This window comes from Ochotona princeps, chromosome 12 (assembly GCF_030435755.1).
Source record: "Ochotona princeps isolate mOchPri1 chromosome 12, mOchPri1.hap1, whole genome shotgun sequence".
In the NCBI taxonomy this organism is placed as follows: Eukaryota; Metazoa; Chordata; class Mammalia; order Lagomorpha; family Ochotonidae; genus Ochotona; species Ochotona princeps.
The window spans coordinates 59,488,053-59,496,890 of record NC_080843.1 but is presented as its reverse complement, the minus strand read 5'-3'; positions in this window follow the sequence as shown (position 1 = coordinate 59,496,890).

Below are 8,838 nucleotides of genomic sequence, written 5' to 3'. Positions count from 1 at the left end.
CAACCTCACCGTGGCATTCCATAATGTATACTGGTTTTGTCGCAACCAAACCCAGCTCAACCCACACTCTGTTCTGGTGATTGGATTTGCCAGTGGATGACATGAACTGATTCAGCCTGTTCTGCCCCTGACCCATGCTGAATGTGTGCCAGTGGGAAACTTTCCATAGCCTATTCTGGGCTGTTTCCTATCATGCCTCTTGCGCTAACCTGCAGGGACTGTGTCCTGCCAGAGGAGTTGCCCAGGCTCCTCCATCAGAACCCCTCCCAATGCCAGATTTTGCGCATACCAGGGGGTCCTTGAGCCAACCCTACTCAGTTCACCTCCTGTCCTAGCAGGAACAGTGGCTTTTCCTGACTGGCTTTCACCTCATTCTGGTTCTTGTTGTTGGATGTTTCAGCCCAGCCATGGCTCGTCCATACCTACATACAGCTCACACATGGCTCAGTAGGGGGTTGAGACCCAGCCTAGTCAGTCCCACATCTACCCTGGTTCTCCATGACACCAGATGGTGTTGGGGTCTGAACTGGCCTGGTGCATCCAATCCCAGCCCACACTAGTGCCTTGGGTGACTGCAACTGTTTCCTAGATAGAACGCAACCCCATTCCAGCACAAGTGCCCCTTGGTGGGAACCTCAACCCTATTAGGGTGTCCAACTAGGGGAACTTGTATTTCCACAGGGTTGGGCCCACACAACCCCATAGAATCTACCCCCAGACCAAGTTCTCTCACGTGCTGGATACAGTCTTGACCCTGCCAAATATGGCCACTCCACCACTCCAGCAAACAGTTGGGTAATGGTGCCCATCACTGCCAAAGAGGCCCCCATCCATAGTATTGGTGTGGGCTGGTGTGTGACGATCAGTGATGTTCTACGCAAGCAGGCCATTTTTCTATTCCGAATTGGGTTGGTGTATCTGACTAACCGTAATTGTCTCCTGGGTACTTCCCAACAAACCACCAGGTCTCAGTCTCCACGCATGCCTAAAACTTCCATGACCCTGTCACTGGGAATCACCCAAGATTCACTACCACCTACACTAAAATTGGACTTAGTCATGGGTGTCCCCAGGCAGCAAACATATCTTAAAAAACCCCAGAGCAGGCCGCCGGGTGGCCAGCAGGCAAAGCCTGGCACCACATGGTGCACTGTGAGGCCGAGGAATCGTTCACTGCCTTGCAGCAGTGTCTTGGGCGTGAGCCCCCAGCATTGGGTCCGACCCGACAGGGGCACTCCCCACAGCCGCCACACTGTGAGGAACGGCACTTGGCCAGAGCCAGAATTGAGCTGGCACTTTAGGTGGGGAACTTATGTTAATGCACCCTTGCCTCTTGGGGAAGTGTGTTCTTGGAGAAAATACTCTTTTATGTTTGAGAAAAAATCGATGACTTGGGGACCCAGAATACCCTAACTGCCTGCTACTCAGTCTGAATGCCATTTACATGAAATTCAAGAATATGTAGAACGAATTGATTAGAAGTTGGAATAATGGAAATTTCCAGTGATGCAATATAGAGTGAGAAACCACTTAAAGAGACCCTTCTCAGGTGCCAGCATTGCTCAGTGTCCTCCTGATCAGTGTCTACCCACAAATTAGAAATCAACTTGTATGCTTTATGTGCTCTATATTACAATGTCCCGCCTGTTAGTTATTTAATAGTTTAGAGTTCTAGTTCATATATACTACGATATTATTACGCGCAGCTAATTCCTGCAACCTGGTTCTTTACTGTGAGCTGAAAATACCAGATGCAATGAGGTGTCTTAGGAGGTTTATTGCAGCCGGGCAGGAACAGGGTGGAGAGGAAGGGGAGTGGGGAAGGGAGGCCGGAGGAAGAGGGGAGAGCAAAGAGAGGAAGAGAGAGAGAGCCGCACCTGGGGGTCTTTTTGTTTGCCAGGTGTGGGGGGTGGGGATTGGGAGGGTTTGAGGGCAGGCCCCGGGGGATTGGCAACTGCAGGTGAATGCCTAGGGATGATTGGTGAGTGGGCGCGGTTGGGGAAAGGGCTGGAATTCTCAGGTGGAATGCCAGGTTACATCTGATTGGTGGATGGCTAGGCCGGCGCGAATTTCGTGAGCTGTGAGGAAGAAGGAATGGCGCGGGGTCCAGGGTGGAATATTCGAATAACTCCTTATACCTCCGGTAGAAAACACTTGCTAACAAAGGCTCTCAGTAAAGTACAGTACAGTACAGACATAGTGTCGAAAAGTCCATGCACATCTCCAGCCCTCAGAGGGCAACTATGCTCTGCATGTGGGTTCATTTTCTTCCAGCCTTTTTCCTTTTAATAACTCCAAACCTACTGAAACATTACAAGAAAAAAGAGCTCTCTCTTTCTTTTACTCAAATATTCCATTATCCTATAATATTCCCGAGAGTACTTTGATTGGAAAGTGTCTCCCAAAGTTGATGTGTTGCAAACTTAATCCCCAATGCAACAATGTTGAAAGGTATGACCCTTGAGGCATGACCAAGTCGTGGTGGGATGGGGGGAATCAGAAGCATCTGCCAGTGTGGTTGTCCCTAATTAATGCCATTAATGCTGTAGGATTTTCGACCCAGAATATGGCAGCAATCTCAATTCTTGTCTCACTGGATAAAGGAATTTTCATGCGGACACAGTTTAGTTTTAATGGATGGTAATCTCAGGTTGTGTGTCTATTTCAACATGGGGAACTAATTACAGAGTCTATCCATTTCAACTGTTATAAGCGGTGAAATGCTTCTGTTGATCAACATGAGCAGTGAAAAACTGACTCCAGAAATAACCCATGTCAAAGCAATTGCCTTGAAGGTCACCATTAAACTTAGGGTACATCCTAGAAAAAAAGAGCTATGAGGCTGTTCCATTCACTTTCAAAAGTTTCTCTCTGGGTTCAGTATTTTAAGAAAGCAACTCTCAGAGACAAACATGTGTGATTGAATAAGCTATCTATAATTTTCCCCTACATAAGAGCACCTTCCTTGTAGTGCCTCATGGCTTCAGGACTACATCTGGGAAATGGGACCAGTAACCGGTCTGTCTGACAGCTTAAGGGCATTATGAAAGTCAAGACTAAGTGTCCTGACCTGCAGGACGTGCTCAAACCCTGAGGGTGGACTGGGAATGCTGGGCTGCTGGCCCCCGGGCTGCTGGCCCAAGAAACACACGGACACACGTACTCATGTACTTGGTGGAAAAGAGTGCCTCCTCTCTTTATTTTACCCCACATATATATACCTTCTTCTCTAGGGGAGGAGGAGAAGGGGAGGGGTTTCCTGGGAGTAATTATCTTCATTGAAGCAGGGAAGGAACTAATCATCTATATTGAAACAGGGGAGGAACTAATTATTTGAACAGGAACAAGGGTGGAGGTTCTATTCTGCTTGCTCTACAGAGGATATTTTGGCCTAATATCCTGCCTGCTGTGGCCCTGCTTGCCCAAGCAGGCTTTGCAATGCAACAGGCTGTCAGGTAGGCCAAGTCTAAGGCCCATAAATCTCTGGCTCCTAACAACTAAGTAAACCCACCTTTCAGTAAGATATTTGAAAAGTAATCTTGGGCTTTTGGTGTGCCTGCTGCTCCCAGGGCCTTCAGTGGAGGTGGCTGAAAACCCACATATGTATATACACATTCACATTAATAATAAAGTTGTTTCTAGGTATTTATTTATTTATTTTCATATTCATTTTGGGAGATTCTGTCTCATACCTGAGGAAGTTCATCAACTTAGATTTGAAGAGGGAGAAGAGTCAAAGTGGTAGGGCTGGCTTTGTGGTGCAGTGCGTTAAGCTTCTGCCTGAGATGCCAGTATCCCCTGTCAGAGTGCCAGTTTTAGTCCCAGCTACTCAGTGGCCAACCCAGCTTCCTGCTATTGAATGTGGAAAAGCAGTAAAAGGCAGCCAAAGCACCTGGGGGAGAGACTTGGATGGAGTTCCAGGCTCCTGACTTTGAACTGGCCCAGCCCTGACTCTTGGGGCCATCTGGGGAGTGAGCCAGCAGATGAAAGATATCTTTCTGTGTCTCCCCTCACTCTCTGCTTCTCTAGATCTCAAATAAATGAAATAGATCTTCTTTAAAAACTCAGAATGATGCATCTTCGGTATCATAGATGTGATGTATTTATGGAAAAACATCTACAGCTGCATGTACTCTTTAAAGTGTGAATATTTTCTGAACTCACAGGGACTTAGTTGAAGTGTTACACAGATTACAGGAAGTTATACCTACTGAAAAGTGGCAAGAACAGATCAACACTCCCTTGTCCCTTTCACCCACATTCCTTATTACTACAAAGTCTTCCAAGAGTATTTTGAGTGGATTGTGTTCCCACAAGTTGATGTGCCAGAAACTTACTCCTCAAGGCAACAGTATTAAGAGGTGGTAGCTGTTAGGGGCAATTGAGTCATGAGAAATGAGCCTTCATGAATGGATTAATGATGCCATAACAGGTTTTTCATAAAGGGACACATGTTTTTATAAAGGATGAGTTTGATACTGCAGGTACACAGAGACCAAAACTGAGCCAGTTAAGGGCCATGAAACCCCAGAGTATTACAGGCTATGCCAAAACAGCACATCTTCTTTGGGATGAAAGTGAAACAGAAGCTCTGACCCCTAAGTATCTGAACCCCTGCCTTTTGCCATCAACCCCATGAGCAGAGGCAGAGCAAAGCATTGTGGCAGAGGAGCTCAAGAGAGAGTAAGGCAATAAACTTGGGTTACTTTTCTTCCTGGGCGCGCACTAAAACTAGACAAGCCCTCGGGTTGGAGCAGGCTCATCTTAGTATGTTGTAGTCAGTGGCCCTTGGTTCTTTCATTTGTCTCTGTTTTCAGGTCACCGTCTTGCCTAGAGTCCTTGATTCAGTAGAGACTTCTGGCATCTTGGAAGATGGGTGGGCCACATGTTAGGGGCAACCTAGCTTCTTGAGTGACTGCATGGTACAACTGGCCCTCCTCCATAACCCTCTGGATTCTAAAGACTGCAAGAAACATACATTTATGGTTTCTAATTATTGAGAATTGGGGGCTGTTAGTACAGTTAGTGTTTCCAATCTAGTATGCAGGCTTCCATGAGTACACAGATTAAGGCATGCAGTTTGATCCAGAAAGTTCAGCTTCCTTTAAGGTCACGGTTCTCAATTAAATGCTACCCACCCATCTAATTTATATTCAATCACTGCCTCACTAAGAGTGACCTATTTTCTGTTTTGGATTTGGTTTCTGAGGCATGTTCTAAATGTTTTAACTGCCAACTCCAAATGACTTTCTAGTCCTTGTTGTACTTGTGTTCCTGCAGTGTTTGATTGGTGGCCTTGATCATACTTTTCCTCCTGAAGCTGTTCCCTGCCTACTTGCATTTTCTCTACACACAGCTCTGGAGATCAACTGGTTCATATCTTCACCGTACCGGCTGTGGGCCTGTGAGCAATGCCTGAGCCTCGCTCTGAGCTCACTTGGGGCCTTTTGGGAACATGGAGGAAAGACATGTGGAGTATGTAGTAGTGCTGGAACTCACTCAGTGCTAATTAGTGCTGTTGTGAAAAGAGCAGTGTCTTCACGTTTTGCTTCACTGACTTCTCCTAGGTAAAATGTTGGGCTCTTTCCTCTCTGCTTAACTGCTTGTTCTTTCTTTCAAATGTTATTGTCTTGGCATTTTGTTTCCACATTGCATGTCTCCTTTATTGCCTGGCAAACTTAGATCAGGTCGTTATGTCCTACCAAGCTTTATGTCCCACTGGCCTCTTCCATCCCTTTTCCCTTGCAGGTTATCCAAGTAACCGATCGCACATAATAGATTGACCGAACCTTCGTCCTCACATTTGTTAGAAACTGGACCACACAGGGGAGCCCTTGGAGGCCATAATTGTGTTGTGTTCTGTTCACTAGAACAAGGTGACTAATCCACCCTGCATTTTCATGACCTGGCGAGATTTGTTGGAGGGGTGGGAACTGGTCTCTAACTTCCAAGACCTTTGTATATGTGAAATTTATGGATTCTCACTCATTATCCTTGAGGCCATCTCTCCCCAGTACAGCCCCAAACAGAAGTATTCCAGTTGGCTTCTTACTCATTAAAACATTTTTTTTAAGAAAGGAATATATTCTCAGTATCATAGCAGATGCGTGATAATGGCTACAGCATGATTCTGATCAATCCTCATGTTGATGTGTTTTTTATTAATACAAAGAGAGTAGATTCCAGGTAGTGCAAAGATTTAATCCAAATATAGTGATACTTCCCTTCCTCTCTTTTCCTTTAGAATGGATTTTCCAAGGTACGACCCACAGAGTCTAGCCTTTGAGATACTTCTCAAAAGGAGATGTCCAGCGTTAAATGATTCTGAGTCACTCTGGTGGACATTCTCAGAGCATGGCAGTCTACTAAGGGCTTTGGGAAACTGCACTGGGAACAAAGTTCCTAGCATCTCACAAAGCTTATTTGGCCCCAGAACCCTCTGAACATTGACCTTTGGGTTGAACCCCATTTATAGAGTCCCTTGGTTGCCATGCCATGGCTCATCTGGGGCAGGAAGACAACAGTCCTAATTGCTGTGCAGAAATTGAGGCGAAATAGACCAAGGATGGAGGAGCAAGTGTCCTAGAAACCAAAGCACCTGCCCAGATTGAGTAGCTGTAAAACAGCTTGTTTTGCAAAAAAGTTTTGCATAATTGGCTGCCTGCCTAGGAATCTGTGCAGCATCCCTGGCTGGAGTCCATCATTATTGTGATTCCCCTCAGGATCTTGCCAGGGTTCTCCCAGAGCCTCTTTGCTGCCAATGATGGATTTCCCATGTGCCCACTAGTCTCTAGAATTGCATTCTCCAGACTCTCTCTCTTCTCCCTTTTTTTTTTCTGCTAGTATATGGGGTGGACAGTCTCTCTCAAGTGCACAAAGAGAGAAAAGGAGACAGTGATCACTTTGTGGTGTGCTCATTTGCAGGTCTATTGATTTACCTTGTTGACTTTTGACTTGAAGCCTCAACTTGGCCTGCAATTACTTTCCGTTTTGTGTCCATCTTTTTCTGTTTTTTCTGGCTTTGGGGGTCAGAGGGTTTGTGTGTGTGTGTGTGTGTGTGTGTGTGTGTGTGTGTGTGCATGTGAGCGAGCACACACTGTTGCTTATTTGCAGTGTATCCTTGTCTGAAGATATGAGAACTGACATGGATCAGGCTCACCTTGTGGCATTCTGGCCTGTTTGTGTACTACATTCCTGGGTTCCAGACTTGCCCCAGCCTGCAGGGTCTTCAACGGAGACCTGGGGGCGGGACAGGAGACACGATGAATGGGAGCAAGACAGGAGGTCTGATCAAGCTCCAAAAACTTTAGTTTCTCAGGCAGTATTTAAGCAGCAGGCAAGGGTTAGGGGGTTGGGAGGAAGTTTTATAGCAGGATGTGGGGCCAGGTAGGGCAGAGGTCACCATGACAACCCTTATCTTGGGTGAACAATTACAGGTGAAAGGTTACCAGGAAACTAGGTGAAGGATAACTGGATCTTGCATTCCAAAGCCATTACAAAATGAGGAAATAACAAAATGGAGTCACTCCTGTTGTTTGGCAGTTCTCTGGTCCCCGGCACAGACTATGCCTTTTTGACTCTGTGCAAAGCTTTCTCTATATCTGATGCCAGACAGCTCAAGTCAGTTCTCTTTTCATAAACCCTTATGTGCCTGTCTCTGTTTCTCCTTCTCTGAGCGAATCCTGACTTGCATGCTTTTATACTCTGCCCTCTGGGTCCATGAGCCATTGAGAAGGCTGCAATCCTCGCGGCATTGTCTACCTTTGATTAACCCCAGAGCTGCTGATGGCCACACCTGTGACTTCTGTCTCTTTTACAGTCTGAGAGAAACCCTGCTGCTTCCCTGTGCTCTGTCTTTCCTCTGGGATGTCTAATGCCACTTCCATGGCAAGTAGAGACAACCACAAAGCAAGAAAAGGAAGAGGGGAAGGGTTGATTTCAATCTACATTTTTCAGCCCTTGCAGAAATTTACCATGAGGCAGGCCAATGTTTTCAGAGTGGAAGAAAAGAAATGGAAATGAACCCAAACCCTTCAGTAACAAGCCTACCACAGTAGGCATAGAACTGAGGCTATTGACAGAAGAGGTATTCTCCTTAATTAGTGGTCCCAAAAGCCAGATAATTTGTTGTCAAAAATCTGTATGTCCCAAACCAAAAGTTTCTAGCATAGGGTTCAAGAAATATATGTTTAATGAAGCCTTTTTCCCCCTGTGGTTCTTAAGCTAAATGAAGCTAAATAAAAAAATAAAAATAATAAAAAATAAATAAAGGTAAATGAAGAAGAGTTGCCTTACACCATCTTCTCATCGAATCTCAAAGTTCTGGCGCATTGATGGTAGTAGCCAGCTACCATGTCACCATAGTTGCTGACAATGCAGCAAGAATTTGATATGTTAGCTACCCCAGACACCTGTGTGTTTTGGAAGATGCAGGGTTAAGATTGACATTCTGTTGTACAGGTTCAGTTCTGCATGTCTGCTCTTCTTTTCCAATGAAGAAAAAACTCTACATGCTGGGGTAGCATAGGCAGTAGAGATTAAACAAAGAATTGTATGTGTTTCGGGGGAAGGCTGCACAGTTGCTGTGACAGTAACTCAAGGAATGGCCAATGATGGGTGGAGTCTCCACTTGGGTCTTCCACATTTGCCTGAGTGTCCTCTCAAAGCAGATCAGCCAAGATGCCCTTGTGGTTGAGTGCCCGAGCTTCCCCCAGTTGGATTTGGAGGCTGGAGGAGTTTAATGAGGAAAGAGCAATAGAGAAAGATGTGAATGATGAAGATGGTCCAATAGGAAAGCAAAGCCTGAGTGAAGTAGAGCTCATTCCTGGGTTCTTTTTT